A 24,701-nucleotide genomic window follows, 5' to 3' on the forward strand; every position below is an offset into this window, starting at 1 on the left:
ACGTTAGGGGACTGACTGTTTTTCTCAGAATTTCTCCCTCCTTCAGTGCGATTTTCTTTCTAAATGCATTACCATCAAATCAGAAATAAGTTGCTTCTCACTTATAGTGTCTTAGTGTGGACAGTGTCCATTCAAGTCCAGTTAAAATGTGAGGTCTGCAAATCGTTCCGCGTGTTTCAATTTTCTTTCCTGTACTCTTTTCCATCGTAAATTGAAAAATAGTGGGTTTTAATTCAAAAATCGTTCCAGCCATGCCCCTTACATAGCTAACGTACTTTGCTGTAAGATATAAAGTCAACAAACTCTTCGTTCGCTTCCATCGAAGTCTATTCCAACTGACAGTGGAATAATGCCTACAACTTCAAAAATTTCTTCGAGTGCTCCATGCCTGTAAATTTAGGGTAAAGTGCTTCTTGACGTACAGAATAATGGACCCCGTTTGTCGATCGTTGTAATTTTTTCCTCTTTCATTGTCAACTAAATCTTTAAATTATTTCTGCGTGCTATTATAATGGCGTTTCACTGCAAATTTTCTATACCCGTGGATTAAGCGACTGCGTAATAGATGTTGAGAATTCTCGTCCCTCATTCCCATTCTGCTTTGGAGGCTTCTGAAGACAGATTGCTAGACTTCCTCTTTTTGTGCTAACAGCCACTGAACCTGTGAACGTCCCTCATACCACGAAAAAATAGCGAAAAGTAAACAGCAATGACATCACGATGCTCCTGAAATGAAGAGAGTTATGCCGACCGAACAATGTCACATCTCAATACTAAATGAAATGTCACGCTGTACAGGATGCTTTCGAGAACGACTACTTACACGCGGCCCGCAAATCGGACTAACGAGCGGTTTGGCAAGTCGAGGCCGACCGTCGAGTAGATTGACTGGTATCGATAGAGTACTCTGCCACATCCGATTTAGTGTGGTGTAAGAGTAAAGTGCAACTGCGGTGTTCCATGCATCTTTCCTGATATACGAGTGGTCGGTCAAAGTCTCGTGCGAATGTGTTTCCAGTAATTAAAAACGACGGAACACGTACCGTAGTGTACTTTGTATTCAGTCGGCTCATTCTAAAGATGGCTGGAAGATAGACAGCCAAAATATTAGAAAAGAAAGATGGAATGAAGTTTATGCATCTCCATTCCCGAAATTCTATGGCTGAATTATTACGCTCAAAAACATTTAAACCGAACGAAGCGGTGCAGTGGTTACTATACTAGATTCGCTTTCGTGAGGACTATGGTACAAATACGGTTCTGGCCATCCAGATTCAGGTTTCACGTGATTTCCCTAAATCGCCTCAGTAAAATTCCAGGTTGGTTCTTCCCCATCCTTGCAACATTCCGAGCTTGTGCTCTATCTCTAATGAACTCTATGTCCACGGGAGATAAACACTAAAGTTTTCATTTGAAAACATTAAGATGCAAAACTTATGTTTAGTTTACAGCAGCAAAGTACAAACAACACACTGCCGGCCGCTGGTGGCCGAGCGGTTCTGGCGCTACAGTCTGGAACCGCGCGACCGCTACGGTCGCAGGTTCGAATCCTGCCTCGGGCATGGATGTGTGTGTTGTCCTTAGGTTAGTGAGGTTTAAGTAGTTCTAAGTTCTAGGGGACTTATGACCTCAGCAGTTGAATCCCATAGTGCTCAGAGCCATTTTTGAACAAACAACACAAACAGCAGCAAAGGAAATTTGCTAAAAGTAAACGTCCTACCAGGTTTATTTCGACCTAAACAGCCGCTAACAACGAGGGAAAAAATCTTGGGCTTCAGAATAAGTAAATAAAAGGAAAAAATACCATAACTAAACTAAACGCCAAAGTTATAATGAAAAACTGGTTTTTAGTCTACAAATGGCAAAATTAAAAAGGTACACTGCCTCAGAAAGAGAGAAGAACCCAGAAGCCAGAAGACATGATGAAATGTCAGTAGCTTCGTACACGTAAACGCCAGCGGCAAGTAGGAAAATGAATGGAGTTGCAGTTCTCTGTGACGACACGGCCACCAAAGTACATTAGTGTTGTTCGTGTATAATGTTGTCACCAGGCCTGGCAGGATATACTGGATGAATCACTAACTATTGCCAACGAGAATAACTCCGGAAGTATGATAGTAGCTGAAAAGTTTGTAAGACAAATGTTGCATGGGACAATGGGGACCATAATATGACGTTACTTTTTTGCTGGTAGGTGGGGTCGTGTCAGAGATATGAAGGTCAATTTGTTTTTAAATGGGATGCTGTAGTTTGATATTTATCTTCTGATAGCGGCTATCGAGACAAATCCAACGACGTGTAACACTAAGGTCTTTGAAGGTCAACGAAGGTCAAAAAGGTGGCACGAACGTCCATTTACAGAAGGTGTTCGAAGTGATGACCATTGGTATCTATGCAGTGTTGCAATCTTCTTATTTCTTTTCATGGATTGAGTGGTATTCCTTATTACTTCGACACCTATCAAAGGACATGCTGTAACAATTCTCTCTCGTATATCGTACAAATAGTAAATATTCGCAGAATACGGCGTATTCAACTAACGTGCCATTGACACCTACACACCATTCGACGGTTTCACAATACAACACTAATAGGAACGGTAAGACTAGTATCGTCGAATCAGGTGAATTTCAATGATGGAATGATGTAGTCATTCGAAGAACAAGTCGATACGATTCTCATTTACGGAGAATGCCAACGAAATTCAGTGAGAACCAGAGACTTATACGCTGAAAAATATCCTCAACGTACTCACCCTACACGTTGTGCTTTTAAATATGTGTATGATAAATTGAGAACAATTGGATCTTTAACACATCGGAAACAACCGGCAAAGGAAAGTTACTAACGAGGAAACGGAAATTGGTACTCTTGTCACTGTGGTTCGAGGTCATTGTGTTAGTCCGCGTCAAATCGCAATGGGATCTGGCATGAGCCAGAGTAGTGTTGTTGGTGTTCTGCATCGCCATAAAAATCATCCTTATCATATCAGTCTCCATCAAGAATTAACTGGTACGGATTGTATGCGTCGCAATGAATTCTGCCGATGGGGTCAACTTCAGATTCAGAAGGATGACACAAATATTTAAAAAAAAGTGGTTCAAATGGCTCTGAGCACTATGGGGCTTAACTTCCTTGGTTATCAGTCCCCTAGAACTTAAAACTACTAAACCTAACTAATCTAAGGACATCACACACATCCAGGCCCGAGGCAGGATTCGAACCTGCGACCGTAGCAGCCCCGCGGTTCCGGACTGCAGCGCCAGAACCGCACGGCCACTCCGGCCGGCAACATTTATTAATTTTATTTTATTTAGTGATGACGCTAAATACACGAAGCATAGAAATGTTAATTTGCATAACATGCGATATTGGGTAACTAAAAATCCGTGTTGGCTGCGGTAAATTGCACACCAAAAACCGTGGTCGGTGAATGTATGGTGTGGGATTCTGGAGGACAGAACTGTTGGCTCCTGTTTCATCGAAGTAAATCTTAATGGTAGGAAGTACACCACATTCCTTCAACAAACATTGAGTCTGTTATTGGAAGAAATACCTTTAGGAACAGGGAACAGAATGTGGTATCAACCCGATGGGTGTCCGGCATATTTTTCGCTGATGGCTAGAAAGTAGGTGCTGAGACAATTCCCAAATCGTTGGATTGGACGCGGAGGAGATGTGTCGTTGCCGGCTCGCTAGCCAGACTTGACGTCTCTGGATTTTTTCGTGTGGGGATTGGTGAAAAACATTGTTTATAAAGACGTTCCAACTGCACTTGAAGATAGGGGGGAGAGAATTGTCAGAGACCGATGTCGAACGGACACTGTTAAGGATGTGGTATGCCACGTCCTCCATGTACCGGTACTTGTATGAGATAGCATTATCATCAACTGGTAGAGTTTGAACGAGGCCTCATTGTGAGTCTCCAGTTGGCTTACTGGTCCATCGTGCAACACCCAGATTAGTGGAACATTCGGATGAAACTGTGGCCCGATGTAAGATGACATGGGAACGTGTTGCCAGGCAAACTCTTCTTCAAGGTACCGGTCGACCACGTTTGAATACCAGAAGGAAGGATCACTGTATAGTGCACCAAGCACACCGTAACCACTTCATATCTGCGCCTGACATCCGAGAACGAGTAATGGACTACCTGATACACTGTGTTCAGTCTGCATCATTGGTCGGCTACTAGCAGCAGCCGGACTAGGGAATTACCATCCCATGCGGAGCCTGCCGTTAATACCACAACACAAACTCTAAGGAGTACTGCTACCTTGAATGTTATGACGTAGCGATATTGTACTCCTTACCTATGGCTGGATTCTGACATTTTCGAAGCTGAGCACTCCTTTTCTCTGGAGGGAGAATAGTCCTTCTGAACAATGTCAACAACTGCCTAGTGCTACTGGCACGCGCCGAGTTAACGTGCGAGTAGAGTCGTTGTTGGGCTTCAGCACGGAGCGGTCCCTCGAAAGGGCGTCGCGGATAAATTGAATGAAGAATTTGCTAGAATGTATAATTAAGAATGGAAAGTGCTGCGTCGGTTCGTCGGAGAAAAGCGTTTGAGTAATTCAGTTATTTAGAAACGTAACGTAGCACTCGTTACTTCGATATGAATATGGAACTACGTAGCTTAGCTGCTAGCACAATACTCGATGAGTTTATGCAGTGTCAGGGAAGTGTGTTACATGCTAAAGCAGTACATCTGGTCCCTACTGCTCTCTAGTGCGCGTTCCGGCTCCCATGGCGTGTGGTAGGCGGTTGATAGTTAAATACATTTTCATTAATTAACCATAAAACTTTGACAAAGTATTTGCCGGCCGGCGTGGCCGAGCGGATCTAAACGCTTCAGTCTGGAACCACGTGGCCGCTAAGGTCGCAGGTTCGAATCCTGCCTCGGGTATGGATGTGTGTGATGTCCTTAGGTAAGTTAGGTTTAAGTGGTTCTAAGTTCTAGGGGACTGATGACCTTAGATGTTAAGTCCCATAGTGCTCAGAGCCATTTGAACCACTTGAACAAAGTATTTGGTAAGTAATAATTATTACATACTTTAACTCCGCTTTATAAACTTTATAACGTAAAATTACATCCATGCTTTAGAAATCACCATTACTTTAAAACTGCTAAGCGGTTAGAAAATTTACTACTAAAAGGGATACAAAAGTAAGCGGTAGGTTAGAAAGTTTGACTATCCCTGTAAAATAAAACAAAGTAATTTGACTTATACTGTTATTATTTCAAACTGAAATTTTCAATATTTAACAGAACAACTTTAATATTTGAAAAGTATAAGAGACTATTGTTGGTATTAAAAACGTAATCGCCGGTCGCGGTAGTCTAGCGGTTCTAGGCGCTCAGTCCGAAACCGCGCGACTGCTACGGTCGCAGGTTCGAATCCTGCCGCGGGCATGGATGTGTGTGATGTCCTTATTTAAAGTTCCCATAATCGATTAGTACAGCCGCAAGAATAACTAAAATAACTGAAAAGGGGAGAGTTATTTTAGAAAATGGTTACGTTAGGAGTGGTGCCGTCACCGGTAAGCACGGACTGTTGATCATTGGCGTCGCATTGTGTTCGGTGATGAATCGCGGTTGTGCACCGTCCTGCACGTCCCCATCGGCAAGTGTGGTGGCGGTCTCGGGGTAGGTCCCATTCTTAAAATTTTTTGGAAAGTCATGGAGGTGTTACTTCTGTCATCGTGGTGTAGGGAACCATCAGGTATGAATTGCGGTCTATACTCGTAACGATAGATGGAACACTGACGGCAGAATGGTACATCACCTCCTGTGCCCTCTCTTTTACCTCTCATGCGACAGTACCTTGGTGCTATTTTTCAACAAAACAATGCTCAGCTACACATAAAAAGTGTCTGTATAAACTGTTCCGTGAAGTTGAAGTACTCCCGCGGCTAGCACGATCACCAGATACACTACTCGCCATTACAATTGCTACACCAAGAAGAAACGCAGATGATAAACGGGTATTCATTGGACAAATATATTATACTAGAACTGACATGTGATTACATTTTCACGCAGTTCAGGTGAATAGATCGGGAGAAATCAGTACCCAGAACTACCACCTCTGGCCGTAATAACGGCCTTGATATGCCTGGTCATTGAGTCAAACAGAGCTTGGATGGCGTGTACAGGTACAGCTGCCCATGCAGCTTCAGCACGATACCACACTTCATAAAGAGTAGTGACTCGCGTATTGTGACGAGCCAGTTGTTCGGCGACCATTGACCAGACGTTTTCAGTTATGACCGATCTGGAGGATGTACTGGCCAGGGCAGCAGTCGAACGTTTTCTGTATCCAGAAAGGCCCTTACAGGACCTGCAACATGCGGTAGAGCATTATCCTGCTGAAATGTATGGTTTCGCAGGGATCGAATGAAGGGCAGAGCCACGGGTCGCAACACATCTGAAATGTAAAGTGCACTGTGCCGTCAATGCGAACAAGAGGTGACCGAGACGTGTAACCAATGGCACCCCATACCATCACGCAGGGTGATACGCCAGTATGGCGATGAAGAATACACGCTCCCAATGTGCGTTAACGGCGATGACGCCAAATACGGAAGCGACCATCATGATGCTGTAAACAAAACATGGATTCACCCGAAAAAATAACGTTTTGCCATTCGTTCACCCAGGTTCATCGTTGAGTAAACCACCTCAGCCGTACCTGTCTGTGATACAGCGTCAAGGGTAATCGCAGCCACGGTCTACGAGCTGATAGTCCATGCTGCTGCAAACGTCGTCGAACTGTTCGTGCAGATGGTTGTTGTCTTGCAAACGTCCCCATCTGTTGAGTCAGGGATCGAGACGTGGCTGCACGATCCGTTACAGCCATGCGAATAAGATGCCTGTCATCTCGACTGCTAGTGATACGAGGCCGTTAGGATCCAGTACGGCGTTCCGTATTACCCTCGTGAACCCACCGATTCCATATTCTGCTAGCAGTCATTGGATCTCGATGAATGCGAGGAGCAATGTCGCGATACGATAAACCGCAATCGCGATAGGCTACAATCCGACCTTTATCAAAGTCGGAAAGGTGATGGTAAGCATTACTTCTCCTTACACGAGGCATCACAACAACGTTTCACAAGGCAACACCGGTCAACTGCTGTTTGTGTGTGAGAAATCGGTTGTAGGTGTCGCCACCGGCGGCAACCCTGTGTGAATGCCCTGAAAAGCTAATCATCTGCATATCACAGCATCTTCTTCCTGTCTGTTAAACTTCGCGTCTGTAGCACGTCATCTTCGTGGTGTAGCAATTTTAATGGCCAGTAGTGTATGTTCCCGATAGAATATGTGAGGGATCAGGTCTGACTTTCACGTTGTCCCAGCGCCGATATATAGGATATCAAGGACAGGTTAAAACAGTTTTAGGCCACTTTGCCTCAAGAGAGGGTGCAACTGCTTTATGGTATCCTTCCCAACTGAATCAGTACATCCATCCATGCCAGAGAGGGTGCATCGTCATACTGGTAATTGGGCTTATACTGCCTAGTTCTCTGTAAATCTGACTCGATTTTTCGATCACTGCACCGTTTCAAATTGTGAAGTTTCAATTCTTTTCCTCCTCACTTCTTTTGTCAGGCTGTGTACTATGTACACCTTATCTCTAGAATGACCATTGAAGATCATTTGTAATAGGTAGGTGCATATGCTTTTAGATTAGTTTAATAAACACAACAGGTACACATAGCACGGATTTTAGTCATCAATAATAGATTCTCCTTCACTATTTACAACAGTCTGGAAATGCCACTGAAGATAATTTGTATTACGTTGGTACATATGTTCGTAGCACTTTTCCATAAGTTTAATAAACATAAAAGATACACTAACTTTAGTCATGAATAATACATTGTCATTTTCTATTTACAACAGTCTGCCAGGCTGGGGTAACTTTACGATTCCGCGACTGTAGAAATCACGTGGTTTTGAGGCGAACTCTTCAAGCCATGTTCGGAGTGAATTTTCATCCGGAAAGGAAGTCCCTTGAAGCTTCTTCGACAGAGAGCGGAAAATATGAAAATCTGAGGGCGCAAGATCAGGTGAATAAGGTGGGAGTGGAATGGCCTCACAACCCAACTCTCGTATAATGTTTTCTACCAGTCTAGCGGAAAGCAGACGGGCGTTAACTTGAAGTAGTATCATTTCACGCAATATTCCTGATCGTTGTTCTTGGACTGCGTCTGCAATACGTCTCATTTGTTGACAGTAAATGCCACCAGTGATGGTTACACCTCGGGGTAGCAATTCGAAGTACACCACACCGTCACTGTTCCACCAGATGCATGACATTAACTTTTGTGGATGGGTGCAAGTCTTTGTACGGGGCACTGCTGATTTCTTGGGATCAACCATTCTTTTCGTTTCCTTATGTTAGCATAAACACACCATTTATCGTCACCAGTAAGGATAAATGATAGGAATGATAGGTGTTATTCAGGTGATCCTGGAATGATGACTGTTCATCAAATTTACCAGTTGTCGAGTGCACTGACGTGGATCCTTGTGGATTATTGCTTTTAAATGATCTTCACCAAACCCCGAAAGTCTTTCTGAACGTCGAGAGTCACTAATGCCAAAATGAACCTCTTTGAAACCAGATAACTATTTTCTTAAGGTTCTCTGTCCAATGGCATTATCCCCATACACGGCGCAAATGTTTCTGGCTCGCTCCGCTGCTGTCAGCCGTCTACTGACCTCTAACAGAATAATATGTCGAAGTGTCCCGATTTCTCTACTTGGCACTCAATTTTCTAGCTTCTACAGTTCCACTCACTACCTCCAAATTACATAATGAAAGCATATAAATTGAAATAAAAACAGTGAATCACAAATAAAAATGACAATCGATAAATGAACCCATAGCAACCGGAATACCAACATGCTAAACAAAAACGCTACGAATTTCATGCACCATCCTAATAAACAAATGGGGAACTCCTCTGATGAAAAATGCTCTATGTCTGTGTAAGCTTAAGACCGGAAAAACCAATAATAACTGAATTAATATTAAAAACATTATATTTCAATTACATCTTGCCGACAAGTTACACGAAAAAGAAATGTTTTAGGCCCCTTATCAAAAACAAAGCCGATCTATTGGAGAGTGTCACCATAGTCGATTAAGGACTATGATGAGAGAAATACTGTTTTGGTGTGGTACTCTGATACGGAAATACTTGTCTGTTAACGTGGTCGATGCACCCCAGTGACTGAAACGGGTAACATGGGGTTCACAATGTGAATTCCGCTGCGAAGCGAAAACCGTTAAAGCAGCAAAAGTTGCCGAGAACCGTAAACACACAAATCCGAATCATTGATCCGGAAAAGTCCGTGCTAAATAACGGTCGGCACATTGTTAATCTTATGGCACGTGGCGATCAGCTTCACTGGTTTACAGCAACTGGTCTGTTGTTGTGCGGTCGCGAGATTTATGCGTATAGAGCAGCAGTGTGAGTAACTATCGCGGCCGTGACACGTGTTCGCAGCGCTGTTTCCGGGCAGAGAGAGTATTACATCTGTTAAAGAGCAGATTTGCCTGTGACATGATGTCGATATGCATTTGCTGCGATACTTGCGTTTAACAGAAATGGTAAACACAGTTTAGGTGCAGTTAAAGTTCAAATACGTCCTAACTCTTCTCCTAAATAAATTTGTGCCAACCTAAGTCACAAAAGGCAGCAAAGATCCAGCATGATTTAATGCTAATATTCTGAAATTATTGTGAAAGTAAGTACGACTACACTATTGCTACAAACGGGATTGTAGGAAACCTGTACGAGAAAAGTTAATGGCAAGTCTTGCATCCGTAGATTGACTATGCGTAATCCCTAAAATAAATTTCACTGTCATACTATCCAGAAATATTGCATTTCCTTTCATATCTGAAAATGTATTCGTGCATAATAATAATGTTATTGCAATGTTTGGCCGACACATACAATGCAAATAAGAAATATGGAGGTATGCACGCCCGATATCGGAAAATAACTGAGGCAACTCAAAACGAATAAGGGTCCAATTCCTGATGGAATTCCTCTTGGATTTTACATTAAATATGGTGTCTTCTTTCTAGCTCATAATTATTCACAATCTCTCACACAGCGTATTGTACTACGTGAAGGGTGTGTGTGGCTCCCGTCTGAGAAAAAGAACACAAGAAACGCAGGCTGAGAATTAAAGGCCAGTGTCGATGTGTTGCAGGAAATGAATGTTATAAGCTTCAACATTTCGACGCACCTGCAGGGAGAGACTTTCTTAAAAATTGCACTGAGTCAGGTAATAACAGCTGACTTAATTCATACATGATATCTTGCAAATAGTAGATGCAGACGAAGACGACGATTCTCTTTTCCTAGAACGGCCGAAATACATTCGCCAGCAACCCACATTTTCGATTAGAAACTATGATACGATCATACGAAGTATCTCTCCAAACGTGTGGTTGTCTCGAAGAATTTTTACTAGTGTAAGACAGCACCTCATTCTGGATGGTGTATGTCAAATACAAATAAATGTATCATCGGAAGCGTAATAGTACGGCTAATTTATTCAGTATAAATAAATTATGTATTAGATATAGTCAGCAACAAATTCTGATTATTCACCTCCGATGCTGTTGCTACATTAAAGTCGCTGGATGAACTTAAGGAAACGCATATCGACTTTGACATTATTTGACTTGGTGGAAAGAATGGAATCTCTCGATAAATATAGATAAATGTAGAATAAACAGATTGATATAATCCATGTGACGCTGTAAAATAAATCCTCAGGGAGCTGGAATGGGAATACATGGAAGAATGGAAACGTTACTCTCTCGAAACCTTGTGTGCAAATTAAGACAGGGTACTTGAGAAAAATTATGTGACAGTTCCACTGTAACCATCTCGCGTACAGAGCCGGAGAAAATGATAAGAAAAATTAGACTTCATTCCGGAGAACAGGATCTCTATTTTTTCCTCGCTTCATACGATAATGGATTAGGACTAAAATAGAGCGTTGGTACGAAATAACCTCCACATTGCACTGTGCAGTCGCATGAGCAATGTACACTACTTGATCAAAAGTATCCGGATACTCCCATGTAACGCGAAATTGACCACTAAATGTCGCGAGAACCATGCCCACCAGTATTACATAAGGTGACGCTGTACCACACATGCGGCTTGTAGTGAAACAGCGTGCTTATGGAATATCGTCTCAGTTATGTGACAGGAATTTTGATTTCCTGTCAGAGAGGTCACAGTTCGTAGTAATTGACGGAAAGCCATCGCGTAAAACAGAACTGATTTCTGGCGTTCCCCAAAGTAGTGTTACAGTCCCTGTAATGATCCTTATCTATATAAACGATCTGGGAGACAATGTGAGCAGCCGTCTTAAGTTGTTTGCAGATGACGCTGTCGTTTAGCGTCTAATAAAGTCATCAGAAGATCAAAACAAATTGAAAAACGATTTAGAAAAGATATCTGAATAGTGTGAAAATTAACAGTTGACCCTAACTAACGAAAAGCGTGTGGTCATCCACATGAGTGCTAAAAGGAATTCGTTAAACTTCGGTTACACGATAAATCAGTCCAATGTAAAAGCCTAAATTCAACTAAATACCTAGGTATTTCAATTACGAACAACTTAAATTGGAAGGAACACACAGAACATTTTGTGGGGATGGCTAACCAAAGACTGCGTTTTATTGGCAGGACACTTGGAAAATGTAACAGATCTGCTAAGGAGACTGCCTACACTGCGCTTGTCCGTCCTCTTTTAGAATACTGCTGCGCGGTGTGGGATCCTTACCAGATAGGACTGACGGAGTACATCGAAAAAGTTCAAAGAAGATAAGCACGTTTTGTATTATCGCGAAATATGGGAGAGTGTCGCAGAAATGATGCAGGATTTGGGCTGGACATCATTAAAAGAAAGGCGTTTTTCCTTGCGACAGAATCTTCTCACTAAATTCCAATCACCAACTTTCTCCTCCGAATGCGAAAATATTTTGTTGACACTGACCTACATAGGGCGAAAAGATCACCAAGATAAAACAAGGGAAATCAGAGATCATACTTAAAGATATAGGTGTTCGTTCTTTCCTACCGCTGTACGAGCTTGAAATAATAGAGAATTGTGAAGATGGTTCGATGAGCCCTCTGGCAGGCACTTAAATGTGATTTGCAGAGTATCGATGTAGATGTAGATGTAGAGGATTAAGTTATCAGCAGAGAAGCAGTGACAGCAGAATGTGTCGGTTTGGACAGCTCAGTGCCTTTGACTCTTTACTAGTCACTGGATATCACTTTAGTCCCAAAAACATCACGAACATTTCAACCCCTCTAAAGCTCGACTGTTGGTGGTGCTATTGTGGGGTGTAAACGCGAAAGAAGGATATGTACACGCTTTGCAGCATTGTGTACTGCAGCAGGGGAGCCTTGCAACATGCTCTTCTGAAGAGATCTCCACCCCCTCGAACTCTTATGTATTTATGGACAACTCTGTAGGATTCAAGGTGTCAGTTCCCTCCAGCACTACTTCAGATATTCAGTGCGGCGCTTCTGCGTGCTCGCAGTGGCCCCACACGATATTAGGCAGGTGTACCTGTTTCTTTGGCTCTTCAGTGTAGAAGAGAATGTACTAATTAGAAAATTTAACACCATACGCATTCATATGTGGGATCTTTTGAGAAGCGGTTTGGATTGCAGTTCTGTGAAGCGATTTATAATAGAGTAAACAGATAAAACTAATCATGACACAGGCATACGGCGGACAGAGATTCATTGGAAGTGTTGTGCTGGACAAAAAACACTAGTCGGCACTATGGCGAGTTCATGGATTACTTCTGGAAGAGGCCGAGTTGACATTACAATATATACAAAATATTAAATCGATTTATTATAAATCCACGCCCACAGAAATGTCATGAATGTTTGTAACTATCAGTGAACTTATCTCTTGATACAGTACAAAATAATAGTCTCTTCTCTCAAACTGAAACTGACAATGAACTGTGCTCATTGGTTCTGTGTCATACAACTTTCACACTGCTGGCTGTAATGAGAAGTCGCTGTCGTCTTCGGAGATGACTGCAGAGTGGGCTGAGCGGCACTCCCTCCGCCATACACCACGGCGCACTGGGGTAGACGTAGATTAAAGGAGGTCTCTAAGGCTGCAGCGGTGGCCTATAGAACTTTTGAGGGTGTGTCTACGCTGTCTCTTATTCGTCGTTGCCTCTTGCAGCGACTGAGCTTATTTGAATCCCCGTCGTTCCGTCGCGATGTATCAACTTTAACATGGCAACTTGTTCTTCGGACGATGCCACAGGAAGAATTCACAGAATGTGCAATCCACTCACGAAGGTGATAGCTAATAAAACTCTCGTTCGACCGATATTTGATTACTGTTCGGAAGTCTGGGACCATTACCAGACAGTATGCAGGTTGTACGGGGAGGAATGGTCAACATTCAAAGATATGACAGGTGTGATCATTCGAAGCAAAAAGTCTAATAAATATGGGCCCTAAAATACTTACTTTAAGACCTATGAGCACTTCTTCATCTTCTATTCTGTGAAACAAATCTCTTCTATTGCAGGGTCTTTCCTTTCCTTATTTTGAGAGGTAATGTATAGACCACACTAAGAAAAAAATGGCCGCTGAACATAGTCTCTAAAGTGCATACGTTAGGGCTATGAGACTTGTTCGTCTTCGCAACTGTGAAACATCCCTTCTTCTGAAGAAGTGTTCGTAGCACTTTAGGTATGGAGTTGAAAGCCCATGTTTGTAAGACTCTTTTGCTTTTAATAATTGTTAGTGTCATATCCCTGAATACTAAACATTCCTCTTGGGACACCCTGTAGACAGAAGTAGCATAGATGATCCAAAGACGAGCAGCGAGTTTGGTAATAGGCTTGTGTAGTAAGCACGAAAAACCCTATTGAAATGCTCGTCGAATTCTAGTGGCAGAGGCTATAAGAGAAGCATTGTGCACCATAATATGGTACACTGTCACATTCCGAGAGCGTGCGTTGCTGGTAGATATAGCCAACGTATTCCTTCTCCTAAGTATACCTCGAGAAGGAACAATGAATATGAAAACTAGAGAGTTTCGAGTTCAGACAGAGGCTTACAAACAATCCGTTCTTCCCGTCCAGCATTCGCGGCTGGAACAGTAAAGGGGGGAAGTTACCTGGTACACGAAATACCCTCCGCCATACACCACGGCCCATAGGGATAGAGGTAGATTAAAGTAGGTCTCTAAGATTGAATATCAATATCAGTCACATTTTATTTACAGTTCGTGAATTAGATAAGGCCTTGGCCTAACGAGAGATATATTAATCACGAATGGCTTATTATGTGTTTGTAGTTCAGTATTCACCAGAGACGATCAGAATCTGTCTGAATAAACTCCTTCTTGTCTAAATAATGAACACTGCACCTGTTACGTATTTTTTCGTGCATATCAGGACACGTTTCGGGAATTTATTCTCATTGTCAAGTGCAAATCCTTATTTTGATGTTTCATATGATATTTGCGTGTGTGTTTTCCTGCCTCTCTTACCCTGCAGTCGTCCTTTTGTGGTTATACTGCAGTTAGATGATTGAAAAAATATAAATCTTGTAATTTTTTACGTTTCAATGTTATGACATACTATTTTTTTCTGTCTCTTTAGAGTATTGTGCCTCCTTGTGCGCGCAGAAATCCGCTCATACTCAAACCATCACACACACTGTTGGTCCAAAGTACACCACAAAGGCTCAACGATACTGAGATCTGGTGAATGTGGTGGCCAAGTTATATGCTAAAATTCACCTTAATGCTGCTAAAATCAGTCCTGGACTATGCGAGGTGAGTAAACAGGTGCCCTGTCGCTTTGGAACGCGGTATGACCGTCGGAACGGAACAAATATTGTAGCATGAGATGGATCTGGTCAGCCAAACTAGTCACATAATCCTTTGAATTAACTCGATCTCGCAGAGCAACGATGGTGTCCATGGAAGACCACGATATGGCTATCCAAATCATCACCGAATCCCCTCTACGTTTCACTCTTAGGACGTAAACTCGGAAAGAAGACGGAAACAGTATGGAGCAAGACTTATTCGACCAAATGACATGCTTCCATTGTTGACAGTCCAGGTTTTATGGCTTTGGCACGACATTTTCCTAAACGGGCATTTGCATCACTGATGGCTGGTCTTGAAATCCCAGCCTGCCCTGCAGTTACCAGCTTACGGAGTTCCCTTCGTGTTGTTTTGTTGGTGACAGGGTATGCGAGTGTGACATTCAGTTCTGCAGTAATTATTGCAGCTGTTGTCCTCTTATTTTTCGTGACAACCCTCTTCAGTAAGAGCCAGTTCAAGACACACTTCCGTCCGTGTTCTGACTTAGCGGATGGCGTTTTACCGCTTTCGCTGTATGCAGTATATACACTGAGGTGATAAGTCATGGGATATCTCATAATAGCAGGTCAGACCTTCTTTTGCTCGGCGTAGCCCAGAAACTCGACGTGGCATGCTCTCAACAAGCGGTTGGAAAACCGTTGCAGAAATATCGAGCCATACTGTCTCTAGAGCCATCGATAATTGATACAGTGTTGTCAGTGTAGGATTTTGTGCAAGAGCTGACCTCTCAGCTATGTCCCGTAAGTATTCGATGAGACTCATGTTGAACGACCTGGGTGGCCAGATCATTCGTTGGAACTGTCCAGAATGTTCTTCAAACCAGTCGCGAACAATTGTGGACCGGTGACTTGGCGTATTGTCATCTATAAAAATTCTGTCGGTGTTTGGGAAAGTGAATTCCATGAATGACTGTAAATGCTCTCTAAGTAGACGAACATAACCATGCCCAGTCAGTAATCCGTTTATTTGGATTAGAGGACCCAGTCCTTTCCATCTAAACACAACTCATACCATGATGGAGTCACAACCAGTTTTCATAATGCCTTGTCGACAACTTGGGTAAATAGCTTCGTGGGGTCTGAAACACACTCAAACCCTACCATCAGCTCTTACCAACTGAAATCATGATTCATCTGATCGGGCCACGATTTTGCAGTCGTCTCGGGTCCAACCTATATGGTCGCGACCCCAGGAAAGGCGCTGCAGGTGATGTGCGTTTAGCAAAGGCACTCGCGTCGGTCGTCTGCTGTCATAGCCCATTTACGTCAAATTTCTCTGCTATACATAAAAAGGATACATTCTCGAAATGCGTCGTACGGTACACGAAAAAATACATAAATGCTTCAGTGTTTTATTATTGAAATCATAAATGGCACAGTTGCAGGCTCTCTAAGAAACACAGAACACGGTAAATGCAATGAGGTTAAACTGTTTTAGCTACTGTAAAATTTACGTATCGCAGGAATTGTTTAAATCTGTTCGCTTCACTTCACGTAATGTTCTTTGAAGACTAACAGTACAACATTAATTACGTACAGAGTGAACCGTATTATCCGAATAACTCTGCAGCATTACGTAATTAATTTCTCGGCGAATGTAACCATCTTACGCGGAAAAACAATTAAGCGGGCGTTGTACTTCGCGACGAAAATTAATTTCACCCAGTTTCACTAAATCGCTCGGGGCTCGGACATTTCCTTAATGAAGGTGGAAACCGATTTCGCCCCTGCGCGGTGCAGAATGCAGGGAGAAATGTCGCGTGGCTAATGGCTTATTTTGTGGCCTTGCTGTATGTACAGCTTTTTGGATTACCCGACGAATGAGTTATCCTAAAGTCATAATATTAAGGTAGCGTGCGATTCCAAACACTTAGTGTCTCCGAGGGTTCGCTCTAAGTTTTTCTTTTTTTATCACACTTTACGCAAAATCATTCCCTTTCTTAATTTTAAAGTCTTCTGATAATAAAGAGTGCAGTTTTAGTTAGATAAATTCTTATGAAAGCAATCTGACGTCATTAAATAATTTTAACTCTTTTGTAACAGTGTGTGAGAAGATAAGCTTCTGACTAGAAATAGGCTGTCTTGGTTACATGTTTTATCGTCTATATTTCCTCAATATCAATAATACAATAACTTAAACTTAATGGCACGATCTGTAGACACTCTCTGGTATCACAAATGTCCACACAGTACTAGATGACTTGACAAAGGAAACTGCAGTTTGCATGCTGGTAAGATAAACATGCTTCTTCAGCGACTGAGAACACCTCTATGGTGTTTTGCTTTTCCGTTATTTCCAGTAAACCGCATATTCGTTAAAGAATCGAACATCTGTAAAACTGATTCAAACGTCTGATTTTTTACAAGTGAGTTAATGTGTTAAATATCTGATGTAATCATGGAAGCAAGAAGAAGATTAGAAAAGCTTCGATTACAACCATGTTTGATGTTTCTTGGAAATCGCCACGTGCTATCGTCATTAAACACGGGATGAGTATGGTATGGGTAATCTGAGCTTCGTTTCAAGCGCAAGATTGTTTTTCACGCATCTCAATGTTTATAAAGTCGTATTTCTACAATGCTATCCTCGAACGGCACGCGCCCCGCGTTGCCTACCGGATCCACCTTCCTTCACCCAAATAACTCCTGTATGACCTCATATCCTTCCACCACCTCCTCCTTTTCCTCTTACATTTCTGCATCTTTTACACTATCTGCAGGCTTGATCCCCCCCCCCCCCCCAATACCTTGGTTTCCTCCTTCCTCTCCACCTCCTGCCAGTTGCCACACCTCTATCTCTGTGTCCCTCCCTCTCTCTACCTGCACACTCTCCATCTACTTCATCAGGGCAATTTCCAGCACCTCCCCCTCCCAGATGTTGAACTACACCATGACCTCTAGCCTCCTTTCCAACTGTAACCTGGCCTTGTTACTCCCCCCTCCACAGCCCCCCCTTTTCCTCCCCTCCCTCCTCGTCACAGATTGGCTTCCCTTCTTCCCTGCACCCCCTCCTTGACTATTTTCCTCTCCTGCCTCTTCCTTCCCCAGCCCTCCTTCAGCGCCCCCCCCCCCCCCCACATCGTCCTCTTTTCTCTCCCCTCCTCGTCGCCTCCTTTCTTTTGTCCCCCCTCCCCCCAGCAGATCCTCTCAGGTTTTTATTCACTCTCAGTGCCCTCCGATAGTGTAGTGTTTCGGTGCCGTTATACAGTGTCATTTAGTGATGCGGTTTTAATTGTGTGTTCGACCTGTTTATCGTCAATGATTGTTCCATGCTACGCCGTCCATCACGTGGCTGTTTTAATCGTTCTGCGACTTTTTATGCTCCAGCTGTACTTTGCCTGGTGCCTGTTAACCCAGTGTGTTTTTTGTGTAAAATACTTTTTTAGATTTTTATCTGTTTTACAGTCACCGCTTTCTATGCTTTCTTTTCTTCTGTTCTGGCTTTTTTTCTTTCTATATTCCGTCATGTTTTCTTCTTTATATTGTTTTAAATGTCTTCCTGTCTATTTATGTCTCTTGGTTGAAGAGCAGCACTAACGCTGCTGCCAGCCCACTCCTGATGGGCAATGGAAATTACAATAAAGGAAAAAAATAGTAGCCAGTTCATGAGGCTACAGGCAAGAGATCCTGCTGATGCACCTATCTTGTTTGTTTAATACTCAATGTGCATTGCAGCATGTCTGACTGATGGTTTTTTTTTTTTTGCTATGTTAGTGTTTTTAAACCATACTGTGCGCTTTTTGTGCGTCTGTTGACGGGAACATGGAACGTTTATGAATAAGCTAAGCACTCCGTCATCAGGCCACATGTGGCCCATCGGGACCATCCGACGGCCGTATCATCCTCATCTGAGGATGCGGATAGGAGGGGCGTGTGGTCAACACACTGCTCTTCCTGTCGTTATGATGGTTTTCTGTGACCGGAGCCGCTACTATTCGGTCGAGTAGCTCCTCAATGGCATCACGAGGCTGAATGCACGCAGAAAATTGGCAACAGCGCATGGCGGCCCAGATGGTCACCCATCCAAGTGCCGGCCACGCCGACAGTGCTTAACTTCGATGATCTGATGGGAACCTGTGTATCCACTGTGGCAAGGCCGTTACCTAACGTTTATGAATGGTTAATGAAAATTTTGTTCTAAATGCAATTGTACATGGTATTCCATTGTTGTACGTGCAAGCATACGGAAGCTGTACCATTCTATTAGGGACAGTCAAATGAAAACGAGAAAGATGGAATACTGGAAATCGTATGGGGAGAGCTTGTGACTACATGGAGGATGAGTAAGTGCTTTGTATGCTTTTTTTTCTTCTGTTCTGGCTTTTTTTTGTTTCTATATTCCGTCGTGTTTTCTTCTGCAGCATACCTAGACAACAGGTGGACTCGACATTTCATAGCATCCCCACAATTCTGATCTCTCCCAAGCGACTTTCATGCTTTTGCAACCTTGGAGGAACACATTTGTGGTCGTCGTTTACCCAGTGACGTGCTCTTTACAGATGGACTTAATTTCTCTGTAAACAGAGAGATAAATAAACAGAATCACGGTCACTGGCTGCAAGTTAGCCTTCACTAGATCCATCCATCGAATTCAGCTGACGCATCGAAAGTCATGGTTTTGTATGGAATATCACACACACTTTATTTTTATGAAATACAATGTGCTACCGCGTCGAACAGCGCTGGTGGCGGAGCTCTTGCTACGAGAAGATATTCTGCAAATGGGCTGCCCTGGTCGTTCTTCAGACTTAAATCCCATCGAGCACATGTGGGATGCTTTGAACAGATGTATTGCAGCACGTCCACATACACCAACGAACATTCAGCATTCGTCAACCGTGCTGGTAGGGGAATGTAATGCCCTACCACAACAATTCGTCAATTTGCTTCGAACGAAGAGGTGCACTCTTGGGTACAATCATAGTTCCATAGGCAATCACAAATATTTTTCCAGGAAGGTATTCCTTACCAAACTCAGCCCCAGCATGGGAGAATGTTGCAAAGCATGCATTGCCGTTCTTGGCGATCACACCCTCTGTTAAGAACCATATCCCGCCTCTTGTAATGTCCAGGGGACCATAACGAATTGCGGTGATTTCAGTGTAATTACTGTCTTTCGATGAAAGTGTAATTTCTGCTCGTCTCATTGCGCATTTCTTTCAGTTACGTTTTTTACTATACTGTCGCAATTATTTCTATGTATGGCCCTATTTTCGTTGAGCTGAGTATGTTTCCTGGGAGCGACACGTCATGCGAAAGTTGCTTTCGTCTTTAAGCTTTGCACACCAGTTTGTATTCTTACAGGAGATAGCCGGCCGGTGTGGCCAAGCGGTTCTAGGCGCTTCAGTCTGGAACCGTGCAACCGCTACGGTCGCAGGTTCGAATCCCGCCTCGGGCATGGATGTGTGTGATGTCCTTAGGTTAGTTAGGTTTAAGCAGTTCTAAGTTCTAGGGCACTGATGACTACAGAAGTTAACTCCCATAGTGTTCAGTGCCATTTTAGCCATCTTACAGGAGATATTTCTAGAACGAAATTTCCCATGAACATAAGTTTCGGAGAGAAATACTAGTTGAGATATTGGCCATCCTGTTCTATGACATCAGCAATCTTTTGACACTACATTAAGTCCTCAACATGATGCCATTCCTTACACACACCTTTTACCTTTTCGATGCATCATAAACGCGCGCAAACGCATCTGACTCCCCTCGGATTTGGTTGTGTATAAAATTACGTGAGGACCCACTGTAGATAAATCACACTCGTTGTTTTCAGGAAAAAACCAGTCAAGATATTTTTTTTTATTCAACCGTAATTTCAGCCGAATTAGGCCATCGGCAGATATAAAATTCAGGACAGTTCGAACCACCGGAGTCAGCTAGTATGCAATGTTACAAACTTGAGATCATAATGAATATCGCAAGAGAAATTCCACTATTGATAGAGCCACACTCTTTTTCCGAGGACCGAATTTTGCATGGATCAAAGTTCAGGTACAAATTTTGAGCCACCTTTGTTTATTGCTTGCACTCTACCCACCTAACTGCACCGTTCACTGCGCGAAGTATATTTTTAATAATGTATAGGGGACAGTCTCAGCAGACTTTTTGACGGGACTAATCCACTGAAGATTTGCCGGCATATCATACACAATCAGCGCAAATGAGTCTATTCATTATCTGACCAACGTCAGTCACCACACTGAAGTAATGAAAGCCAGCTGAAACCAAACTGCATTTCGTTGTCGTACGTAGCGTCACTAACATAGTTTTTGAAAACCCATAAAGCACCCAAATTTCTGAACAATTTATACAACTGTTGTCGCTTGGACTTGTGTCTCTGTAGTTTTTTCTCGTGAATGCTGCAATTATTGATTAATCACGAATGTTTTAATTTATTGAAAAACCAACACTTTCAAGGTAGGTAGCAGGGATTTCTGCGATTACACCTGTTGCATCTGCCTCATTGTAAGTGGAATGGGCAAGTAGTACGTGTTGAAGTTTATTCCCTTTCATGCTAACAGAGCATCAAGCTGCGCACGGGAAATACCTGACACCTGACGAAAGAGCTGAGGCAGTCGATAGATACGCTGTTGGAGGGGGTACACTGCCGGGAAATTAAAGATATCTATCAGCGCGTCTTCATAATAATCTGAAATAGTCCCATACATATGCAACAGCTACTTTCGTGACGGTGTACTCGCGGAGAGCGGTTTATGTGTTCCTCTAATAGTCGTTACTGCTTCAGCGAGACCGGTACACGTTATTAGGCAGTGTTTCACGTGGAGTACCAGCGAGAGCAGCAGTAAATATAATACGACGAGATATAAACAGAGGCACACAGCCATAGCACCATTATTTACTGTTAGCTGCTTGCTCTGATTATACCAGTGCGTTCGTTACGAATGCCAGAAAACTTTTATTTTCGTTCCATTCGTTTTAGATTTATTGCCTCGAAAAACGAATTACATTTGGAACATTCGGCAGGGAGGCAAATATAATAATATTTTAAACCAATACGAATTTTAAAAAAATGATCTGTGAGTCTGTTTTCGAATTTATTAGAGTACATTCATTTTGGAACAAATTATTACTCCAGAACATAGTAGCAGTATTAGTAAATTTATTCATCTGTAGATCTCTTTTTACAAGGATATAGGGCATATCAAAGTATTTACAAGTTTAGACCAATTTAAAATAAGCTAAATAGCATAGAGGCAACGGCCTTGCAGTAGTGGATACACCGGTTCCCGTCAGATCACCGCATTTAAACGCTGTCGGGCGTGGCCGGCATTTGGATGGGTGACTGTCTGGGCCGCCATGCGCTGTTGCCAATTTTTCGGGGTGCACTCAGCCTCGCTATGCCAATTGAGGAGCTACTCTACCGAACAGCAGCGGCGCCGGTCAAAGAAAACCATCATAACGACTGGGAGAGAGGTGTGCTGACCACACGCCTCTCATATCTGCATCCGCAGCTGAGGATGACACGGCGGTCGGATGGTCCCGATGGGCCACTTGTGGCCTGAAGACACAGTGCTTTAAATCGTATACACACACACATTAGATTTATTCCTGGTATACAATACTTTTTTACAAATAACTTATTAAATAATGTAATGCCACACTGTTCACTCATATCTCACTATCAGTCACTGCACTACACACATTGTTTCATAACACTTCACACACACACACACACACACATACACACACACACACTGGTGATCTCTGGGCCATTTTCTGTACCACAACTTCCCATTTGCTATCCTCAGAAACTGAGTCAGCATCCCTCTATAATGAGTGAGGTGTTGAGCTCAGAAAGCGGAATGGGTGTTAGCATTGTGCTATACATAGATTGGGGGTAAGTGTTTCTAGAAAAAGAAAACAGAAGGGAAAAACATAGTGTGGAGGTGTTATGAGGAAAGTTGGATGCTTTATAATCATTATTATTATTTATTTATTTATTTGTGTACCTTTTTTTTTTACCAAACCCCTACTCTGTTTTATCTAAGTAATCCTTCAATGTATAAAACGAATTGCATAACAGGTACTTTATAGCTGCCTTTTTAAATAAGTGTATTTTTGCAGTTTCTTTAATCTCTTTTGGTAATTTATTATACAGTTTTATTCCCTGGTAGAAAATGCTGTTTTGAGTTTTGTGTTTATTTTTTCTTGGTAAATGTAAGTTGAATCTAGCTCTTGTTACATAGTTATGGACAGATCTGTTTGTGAAGTAATTACCAATATTATTTTTGATGTGTACAACTGACTGGAAAATGTATTCACACGGAGCAGTTAAAATCCCCAGTGTTTTGAACAGATCTTTACAATGAACTTGACTACTATTTTTGGTTATTATTCTTGTTCCTTTTTTCAGGAGTTTGAAACTTTTGTTCATATTTTGTGCATTTGTTCCCCAAAAAAGAATTCCATAGCTAAGGATTGAGCGTACATATGAATAGCATGTAGTTAAAAGACAATATATGTTACACACTGATGATAGGATTCTAAGGGCATAACATGCTGATGAAATTCTGTTTGCAGGTACCTTAGTGTGTTCACACCACTTCAGCTGAGAATCAATATTCATTCCTAGAAATTTTCATTTGTTACACAGTCTGTAGAGGTGCCATCTACATTTAATTTAACATTGTCATTTTCCCTCTTCCAACTGAAATTCATGGCATTAGCTTTATTTATGTTCAGTGTCACTTTATTATTTATTGACCAATCGTAAACTTCCTTGAGAGTTTCATTTGCTTTCTCTGCAAAGAGTTCTCTTGATTTCTCAGTGACTATAATATTGTTGTCATCAGCGAAGAGCAATTTTTCACTGTGAGTAACACTACTGGGAAAGTCATTGATGTATATCAGGAATAGTATTGGTCCTAATACGCTACCTTGCGGAACCCCTATATTAATATATTTTGGTTCTGATAAGTGTTTTACTAAATGTTTAGATCTATTCGAAGTATGAGTTATCTATACCCTTTGTACCCTATCTGCTAGGCATGATCGGAACCAGTCATTAGCTACCCCTCTTATTCTGAATGCTTCTAATTTATTTAATACGATCTTGTGACCGACTGTGTAAAATGCCTTAGAAAGATCCAAAAATATGCTTGTGACAGACTCATCTTTGTGAAGAGCATGAAGTACAACTTTTGTAAATTCTACTATGGCTGAAGCCAAACTGTGATTCGCTTGAAAGATTGTATATATTCAGGTAACTCATTAATCTGTGTTTCATAATTGCTTCTATCATTTTTGAGAATTGTGAATTCTTAATTGTAAGTTCATAATCAGTATTATATAATTCAGTTGCAGAACCAACTAATGAAGAGATCAGTTGTTCCTCATTTAGCCGCTATTGTGGCTCTGTAATCCCAAACTGGGACAACTATGCTGACAGCAGTTTTTGTTATTTGTATTAGTGCACTAGTATTGAAAACTGCTGCATTGAAGTAAACGAACAGACTGTGTAGAGCAAGGTGCATCTGAACCTTTTATACACTTTCGCCGGAATTACCATTAGTTCGTTCACTAAGAATAATTATAGAAATTTTGATAAATCTGCATCACTTAATTAATTATAATTTACTGAACCGCATGCGATTAGAAGGTTTTTGCTAAATAAGCAATAGGACACATGCACTCGGCAGGGACAGTAACATCCACTACAGCAGGAACAGGCCTTAGACTTACCTGATATCACGTCGCAGGTAATGTACAGCAAGTGTAACACAAGTGCAGCATCACACAAAGCCATCAAG

General features: G+C 42.2%; 1 protein-coding gene and 1 pseudogene across 1 annotated transcript in view; one reads left to right on the plus strand and one right to left on the minus strand.

The window, feature by feature from the left end:
- The window catches only part of LOC126298260 (protein artichoke-like), a 409,594-nt gene that overhangs the window by 192,351 nt on the left and 192,542 nt on the right, over window positions 1–24,701 (plus strand). The window lies entirely within an intron of this gene.
- On the minus strand, window positions 18,916–19,032 carry LOC126299926 (5S ribosomal RNA; annotated as a pseudogene).

Source organism: Schistocerca gregaria, chromosome X (genome assembly GCF_023897955.1).
Source record: "Schistocerca gregaria isolate iqSchGreg1 chromosome X, iqSchGreg1.2, whole genome shotgun sequence".
NCBI lineage: Eukaryota > Metazoa > Arthropoda > Insecta > Orthoptera > Acrididae > Schistocerca > Schistocerca gregaria.